Raw genomic sequence first — 8,276 nt, forward strand, 5'->3', positions numbered from 1 at the left:
GTCCATCCTGAGCCACGGTCTAAGCCTAAGAGCCAGCTTAGATGGCCAGCTGGCCACCTGGATATCTTCCTTATTGTCTCTCTAGAGTGGTGACAGTTGGTTCACAGATCTGCAGAATCTTAGAAAACAATGGACATCTGGTGTTTTTCACCTGCCCAGCCTTGACCCCCTCCTCCTTTCAGCAGCAACAGTCCAGTTTTTCTTCGGTGAACTGTCCCTTCTGCATGCTTATGTGGTTTGGAGGGCTGGCCCCAGCCCCAAGTCAAGAGGCAGCACGTGACCCAGGGCTCCCCAATCAGAGTCACAGATGTTGGTTCCAAGGATGGGCAGAGACCTGATCCCAGCCAGTGACATTCAGCCCAGACTCTTGCAGAAACAATTAGGAAAGGACTGCTCCCTGCCTGCCGGGGTGCTAGGTGGTGAGTATGAGTCTGGGGCCAAACATGTCATGGTGTGAGACTCACCCTCTGAGACCAAAGAGCAGACGAGGAAGGCAGAGTCCAGAGATGGAGACCATTTCCCAGTGACACTCTTTGAGATGCTATCCTGCTGAGTCTGGACTTTTCAGGTTCATGAAACAATATATTCTTTTTTCTAACTGAAGTCAATTTGATGTAGGCTTCTGTCACTTGAAACCACAAGAGTTTCTGACTAATACACTACCCCACTAACTCCCTTTTCTGCCAAAATTGCTCAGAATCATACAATAAATCACCAGGACGTGAATCAGAAATTCATGAATGATGAAATGAGAGAAAAGAGCTGGCAGTGAGCCTTGAAACTAGCTAAAGATAGAGAGATAGCTGGATAAGAACACCACTCAGTAGAGACTGTTTGATGCTGATAAGCTGAAATAATTGTTGTTGCCATGGTAACAAACAAACTGCAAAAGGAAGAAATTGAGAAAGAGGATTTTTTTTTAAATAGGGGTTTTAACCTCAGGTTACTTCAATGAAAACCAGACAGGAAGAAGGCAGAAAAAGCAAGGTGCTCAGTCTTTGTTTTATATGAAATGAAGAAAAAAAAAAGCTATTTTTAAAAAAGTTATTTTTGAAAATTGTATCATTTCATATATTTTCCAGTGTAAAAAGCTGTACATATACCTTATAAATGTTTACAAGGTATACAAGGAAAAAGTGGAATTTGTACAGCAAAAAAATCAAGAGTCCTGTAAGCAGAAGTGTACTAGACACTTTCCTCACTTCGTAAATAGAAAAGACGTGCAAGGAGTCGTTACAGACAGCAGCAAGAAGGGAAGGTAACCTGGGTGCAACAAGGAAGGGAAATGTGAAAATCAGAAAAACATAAATAACTGAAAATTCCCATATAAAAATACGAAAATTTCAAATCAAATCAAAGGACAAACTGTGAATATGTGCTTCTGTTAGAAAGGATGTGCCTTTAAGTTAGTCAGAAAGAGAAAGACAAATGTCACATGATGTCACTTATGTGTGGAATCTAAAATATGATACAAATGAACTTAATTACAAAACAGAACCAGACTCACAGACAGAAAACAAACTTGTGGTTACCCAAGGGGAAAGGGGCTGGGGGAGGGAAAAATTAGGAATTTGGGATTAACAGATACAAACTACTGTGTATAAAATAAACAAGGTCCTACTGTATAGTACAAGGAACTATATATATATATAAACCATGATGGAATAGAATATGAAAAGGAATATATATATAAATATCTGAATCACTATGCTGCTATGAACATTGGGGTGATGTATCTTTGATGGATGGCTTGATTTTTACCTGCCAAAAATGTTTTTCCACTTCAACCAACTTGCTCCAACAGAATATGTTGTAAGGTCATTCCCTTTAAAACTCCAGTTCCTCACTTGCACCTTCTGAAAAATTCACCATTGACTGAGGTGTGTGATGTAGGACTTGGTGTCACGGGGTCCTGGACCGTTATCTTGGGGCTCTTGAAGGCACCTCTTAGCTCTGTTGTTCAGATGCCTGGGAACTCAAAGCCACACTTAAAAAAACAGAAACAAAAAAACCTCAGAATAAATTGAAACAAACAGCAAAATAGACATGGGGGAAAAATCTCTAATGAGAAAGCTTTTTTTTTACTTTTTTTAATTGAGTAATAGTCATTTTACAATGTTGTGTCAAATTCCAGTGTAGAGCACAATTTTTCAGTTATACATGGACATATATATATTCATTGCCACATTTATTTTTGCTGTGAGCTACCACAAGATCTTGTATATATTTCCCTGTACTATACAGTATAATCTTGTTTGTCTATTCTGCATTTTAAAATCCCAGAGAAAGCATTTTAAAAAGTAACCACAATACCATTATCACATCCAGTAGAATTAAAAATTATTTTTTAATGTCTAAAGTGGTACATTTTACGTATTTCAGCACAATCGACATGGTTAGAGAGGCCAATTTTATGTTACATGTATTCTACCACCAAAAAATCAGCTGGCTGTATTTGTGACAGCTGATTTCTGGGTTCTTTCTAGATCCATTGATCTGTGTGTCTGTCCTGTGCCTGTCTTCATTACTGCAGCTATGCAGTAAGTCTTAAAATCAGGTATTGTGAGTCCTCCAGCTTTATTCATATTTTTCTGTATCATTTCAATTATTTCAGTTCCTTTGACTTCCCATATAAATTTTACAATCAGCTTGTCTTTATCTATAAAAGAAATTCTGCCCAGGAATTTTTATTGTAATTGTGTTGAAGTTGTAGTTCAATTTGGGGAGAATTGGCGTCTTTATTATGTTGAGTATTTGGAGAGAACATAGCCTGTCTATTTATTTAGATTCTTTTTGATTTATTTCATCGGAATTCTGTAGTTTTCAGTATAGAGATCCTGTTCATATTTTATTAGATTTATTGCAAATATTTCATGTTTTTTAGAGCTACTGTAAATGGTAGTTTTTTAAAGTTTCTATTTCCAATTACTCTTTTATAGAAACATTACTGATTTTCCTGTATTGAACTTGTATCCTGTAACATTGCTAAACTAACTGGTTAGTTTTAACAGGGTTTTGGGGGGATGAATTTTTGGAGAGTTTCTATATAATAACATCATCTGCAGAGACAGTTTTCCCTCCCTCCCTCCCTCTTCCTTCCTTCCTTTCTTCTTTTTCTCTGTCTCTTTCTTTCTCTCCTATATTCTTTGTACACCTTTCTCTTGACTTATTGCACTGTTAGGAATTCCATTAGTTGGCTTTGTCAGGAAGAGCTCTCCTTTCTCCCTAATCGCTATGGACCTATGGGTTCCCACATAACTTAGTGGGTTGTAGTCTGTTATCATTTTTATTTTGATGCTCCAGTTGCCCCAGACTTGGTCAATGTGAGCTCCTCCAGCTGGCTCCAAATCCTTTGACATGTCACATTATTCTTTGGAGCCCCAGCCCTGGAATCAGCCATTTCTTCAATGAGCCCTAATTCCTTGCGGTGTATGATGGTGTTTAGAAACTAGGGTTTGGGTGCCTGGTGTGCTTGTTGCAAATGGGATGACATTGCCTGTAGGTCCTCTCAGTGGAAAGAGCTAGGGGAAAACATATAACACATTCATACGTGTGTGGTATATATATATATATAAATACAAATGTATGCATACATATATAAACATACATATATAACATAAATATATATAAATATGCATATTGCACATTGACATCTCCAATTCCTCAGGGTTCTTCCTAGCCTCCTCCCCTTTCCACATTTGTAATTCTCTTCTCAACGGTGAGAAAAATCTGGCCCCCATTATACTTAATATATTTGCTCTATTCCCTTGTGCCTATCTGATTTTCTGACCACGCCAGCTGCCTCCTTGGCTTCCAGCCACGTTGCCATCTCGAAGGGAAGGGACAGGAAGGGAGGAGAGGGAAGTGGAGAAGGAGGGGCTTGAAACACTTTGCAAGCCAGCCCTCCGCTCCATCCCCACTGCCTGCCCTGCCCCCCTGTGGCCAGTGGCCCTCCCAGCTGTCCCTGCCTCAGCCTCTTTCTCAGCTGGTCACTCCTGGCTTCCCAAAGGGTATCTTTCCTTTGTATTTGGTGAATTTTTTAAATCACAAAGATATTTCATGCTCATTTTTACAAATTCAGACCACGCAAAGCCTGTGAAACAAGGCAGGAGGGCCAGAGGGGAGAAGCCCCTCCATCAGCCTTCCAGAGGCACCTGCACTTCTTCTCTGTGCTTTTAAGAGCACGCTTGTATATGTACATAATTATACACATCGAAATGGGATCGTTTTGTATATTTTCATTGCTTTTTGCCACAGTCTTGTGAACAGACACATCGGAATCCATTATAAAAATGCACCATAATCTAACCTTTTACCTACAGATCCAGTTCCTAAGGGTGACCTTCACTTGTGCCCATGCCCTTCACAGCCACCGTCCCCTCGGAACCCCGAGCTGCATCCGCGGCAGCTGTGGACCGGGCCGGGCAAGGGGAGGAGCCTGGAGGGTTAGGGTTAGAAAGAGGGCTATCCCCCGGCTCGCTCCATCCCTCGGTGCAGGGCGGCCCCACCGGCTCCTCCACCCACGTTCCGCTCCTGTAGGGGCGCTCCCCTCGCGGCTCCGCCTCTCAGCCCTGCACGCCCTCCGGACCACCGCCCTTTGAGCGGGATCCTCCCAGATCGCGCGGGGCGAGCACGCGGGTCTCGTGGACCGCTGGCTGCGCGCTCACACCCCAGCTCCCGGGCAGCTCCCCTCGCCGCGCAGGGCTCTTCCGAGACGTGCACGCCGCTGCGGAGACCGTCGGAGGCTTGTCACTGCCGAAGCACAGGGGACAAGACACAGCGCTGGCCGGCTCCGCCATACGCCCGGATCCAGCCAGCCTAGAGGGGAGGCGTCACGCGCCCCACTTTTGCCACGTTTATGTTGACCTTCTAAATGAATCAGCTCATCAGCTCTTGAGACCTGAGATTCAGCACAGCGTGTTCAAGGCTATTGCCGGCGCGCACAGAGTTCTGACTTCCAACAGGCTGATTCTGTGTGCAGCGCAGTCTCTGCCCCGGTATCCCGCAGGGTCCCAGCCACAGCAGGAGCCGGCGGCCAAGCTCAGTTCTGACTTTGGCGAAGGCAGCCTGGTCTCCGCCTCTCCACTGGCCCAGCCCTGAGCCTCCGTCTCCTTCTCCGCCCAGGGATTACATGCTTTTTCCTCCAGGGCGGCTGCCGACTTGCCCTTCCCTCCACCCAGAATGCTGTTCCCCGCCCTCTTTTTCTTCCCGGGCGCAGTTAAACGCTTCCACCCGTGGCCCAATGCGTGAGTCTGTGTGTTCCTCTCAGGTATTATCTACGGGCTCAGGGCGAATAGACGGGTGTTATTTGCGTGAATGGAAGAGACCCCGCCCTCTCCAGGTCTCTCCTGTTCTCCAACAGCAGCCAGAGGGGGTTCAGGAAAGCCTTGACCTGCCAGCCTCGGACTCAGATGGTTCAGCAGCTTCCAGGCGCACTCAGGGTGTCACTGGCCACCAGGCCCTTGTTCCCGAGCTCCTGACTCCCCCACTGCCCCATCTCCAGGGTTCCCCAGGTCTGCCTCCACGGATGGGGAGGTGCTGCCAAACAGCCAGGCTTCCTGGCCTTGGCCCACCTGCTCCGTCCAGCAGCTCCAGCCCATTCTCCACCCCAAGTCTAGACCAGCAAGCAACTGTGAAGGGACCAACAGCTTCTCTCTTTTTAAATAACGTTAAAGCTTCCTCCCGCTTTTTGATTTTAAAAGTAAGACCTGCTTACCAAAAATCTGGAAAATATTACAAAAATTACAAAAATAGTCATACAAAAACCCCAATAAACGTCTGACCACCCAGAGGTAATGATTCCAGTAGTTGTGGGATTCCCTTCAGCCTTTCTTGTGAATAGACTGGACACACTTCTTTGCACGTTGATACATTTATGCAGGTGATCACATACATGCTTTGGTACACTTTGTATTTGGCTTTGGCTTTTAACATCATTAAATTTTTACCCTAAGCCTTCTAATTTTATAATAATTTAAATTTCCTTTTTTCCCCCTATCTACACTTTCTAAAATTATCTGGGAATAGCATTTTCAAATACTGAGTAAGATTCCACCCGATGAAGGACTCCAGCTGGTGGAGATCTTAGCTGTTCCCTTTTTGGCTACAGTGGCACTGAGTGCCCTGGTCACCCCACTTGTCACTATCCATGCCTCTTGTGCTCAGTGACCGGACGTCCCATGGGTGCTGCTGTCCCAGCTCAGTCATTAGTGGGTCCCTCGCTTACTCTCAGAGGTGTTGCCATTTGGACCACAGGTCGGAGGGGACTCCTTAAAGGAGGCATCTGGAAGTAAGGAGGGTGGGCAGAGGCAGGTCCTGGGTTCTGGGTACCAGGGTAGAGGATGGTGACACTAGTCCCTGAGCCCAGGTGGAGTTGGGGTGGGGAGGGGGAGGGCAATGAGTTTGGGACATTTTAGGTGAGAAGTGTCCACGTGACTTTTAGGGACATTGTCCAGGAGGCAGCAGGAGAGGCAACCCTTGCCCGCCCTCTAGAGGTCACTTGGTGTAGGGGAGGGGCAGGCAGTCCCCTCTTGCTTTCTGGGTGTCACTCAGCAGCTTGGTGGAAGGATGAAGCTGTCCCAAGCACCACACGGACTGAGATTGGCACCAGAGAGCGGGGAGGAGGATGGCGGTAGGTCGCAGTTTTGGACAATTATCATAATCTTACCTCTAAGCTCATCACACACAGGTCTCAGAGGGCCAACACTAAAGTGCACCATTGTTATCAATTGTGCCTCATCCGCCCCACAAAAGGGGCCCCACGCTGAGCATCTTGGCAGGAGCTCCAGCTGGTAGGATTACCTTTTTCAACTTTGAACCTCTATCTCAGTAGCTTGGGGCCCGTCTATGGGGATTCAGTGATGGGCTGACTTCCCTCCAGGACAGAGAAAAGATCTAGGGCCCAGAAGAGGAGTGACCCTTCAAGGTCAAGGTCAGGTCTCTGGCCTGCATCCTGGAACTCTACAGTGAGAAGAATGACCGCTAATTCCATCCTCAGGGTGACCCAAGGGGGACAACACCATTGCCCACAGTAGCAGACAGAAAGCGGAGACTCAGAGACGCGTTTTCTTCGGCCAAGGACCTGAGCTGGGGGTTTGCTTTCTGCCCCTCTGCCTGCCACACGCCTGCTTCCAAGGGGGCGTCCTCAGCTGTGTCTTTGCTGATCCTTACAGCCCACCTGGCGAGTTACAGCCTGTACTCAGTAGGTGGACAGACACATGCTGACCCCATGTCGGGGGCTGAATTTACAGAGGTGAGAGGGTGGCCCCTGACCTGAAGGAGCTGCAATCTAACAACAAAACTACTAAACCAGAGGGGAGTGACTACCCAAGCCCAGGCTGCTGCGTGTCACAGGCCCTTTGCACGACCCCCTGGGTGGGGGTGAAGACATCTGCCCTTACACGGCCTGCCCCAGCACATGGCTCCGTGACTGCCATCCTGAAATTCCTAATAATTTATCAAGGGGCCTGTGTTTTGATTTGCACCAGGCCCTGCAACTTCCGTAGCCAATCCTGCCCGGCCCTCATGCCTTGGTGTATGGGCACGAGATCTATGAGAACGTTCACAGCAGCTGTTTCTGCAAAAAAGCCAGAAACCCATACAACATGGATGAATATCAGAAACTGAACGCTGAGCGACAAAGACATGGGGCAGATTGCATCTAGCCCCCAAAATCCCATTTTTATGAGAGACGAGACAAACTAACGGTGTGCAGGGAGATACACACACAGGTAAATCTGTACAGAAGCGTCTACAGAAATGCTGCTGAGGCTTCCGTACCACTGGCGAGATTGTTTCGAGGTTGATTGGTGGGCCCGAAATTGTTTTACATCTGATCTGTGACATTGCTTCTCAATGTGTTTACGTCAAACATGTGATGTTTTCAAGATGGGAGAAGCAGCCCAGGTGTGCTGCACCGGCCGGTGCCTGGAGCCAGGGGTGGTGCGGGCGGCCTGCCTTTGCCACCCTCGGCGAGCCCGGCTGGGACAGGGAACTCAGGGAACGTTCTGGAAGGGACCCACCCGGTGGAGTGTGAACAGCAGCTGCTGAGAACCGGCTTCATCAAGGCCTCACCTCAGGGAGAACAGAATGATGCCAATGGATGTGAACTGTACCAAATTGCAGCCCATTTTTGCCAATGAAAGATGTACACGCAGTTCTGACTCTAAAATTTATAGCTTATATTTATAACTTATATCTCATGTCTTTCATCTTCAGCAACTTTATATTGTTTTAGTCTCTTTGGGCAAAAAGGTGTCTTTCATTTCAAGAGGTTT

The sequence above is a fragment of the Vicugna pacos genome, chromosome 32 (genome assembly GCF_048564905.1).
Source record: "Vicugna pacos chromosome 32, VicPac4, whole genome shotgun sequence".
NCBI lineage: Eukaryota > Metazoa > Chordata > Mammalia > Artiodactyla > Camelidae > Vicugna > Vicugna pacos.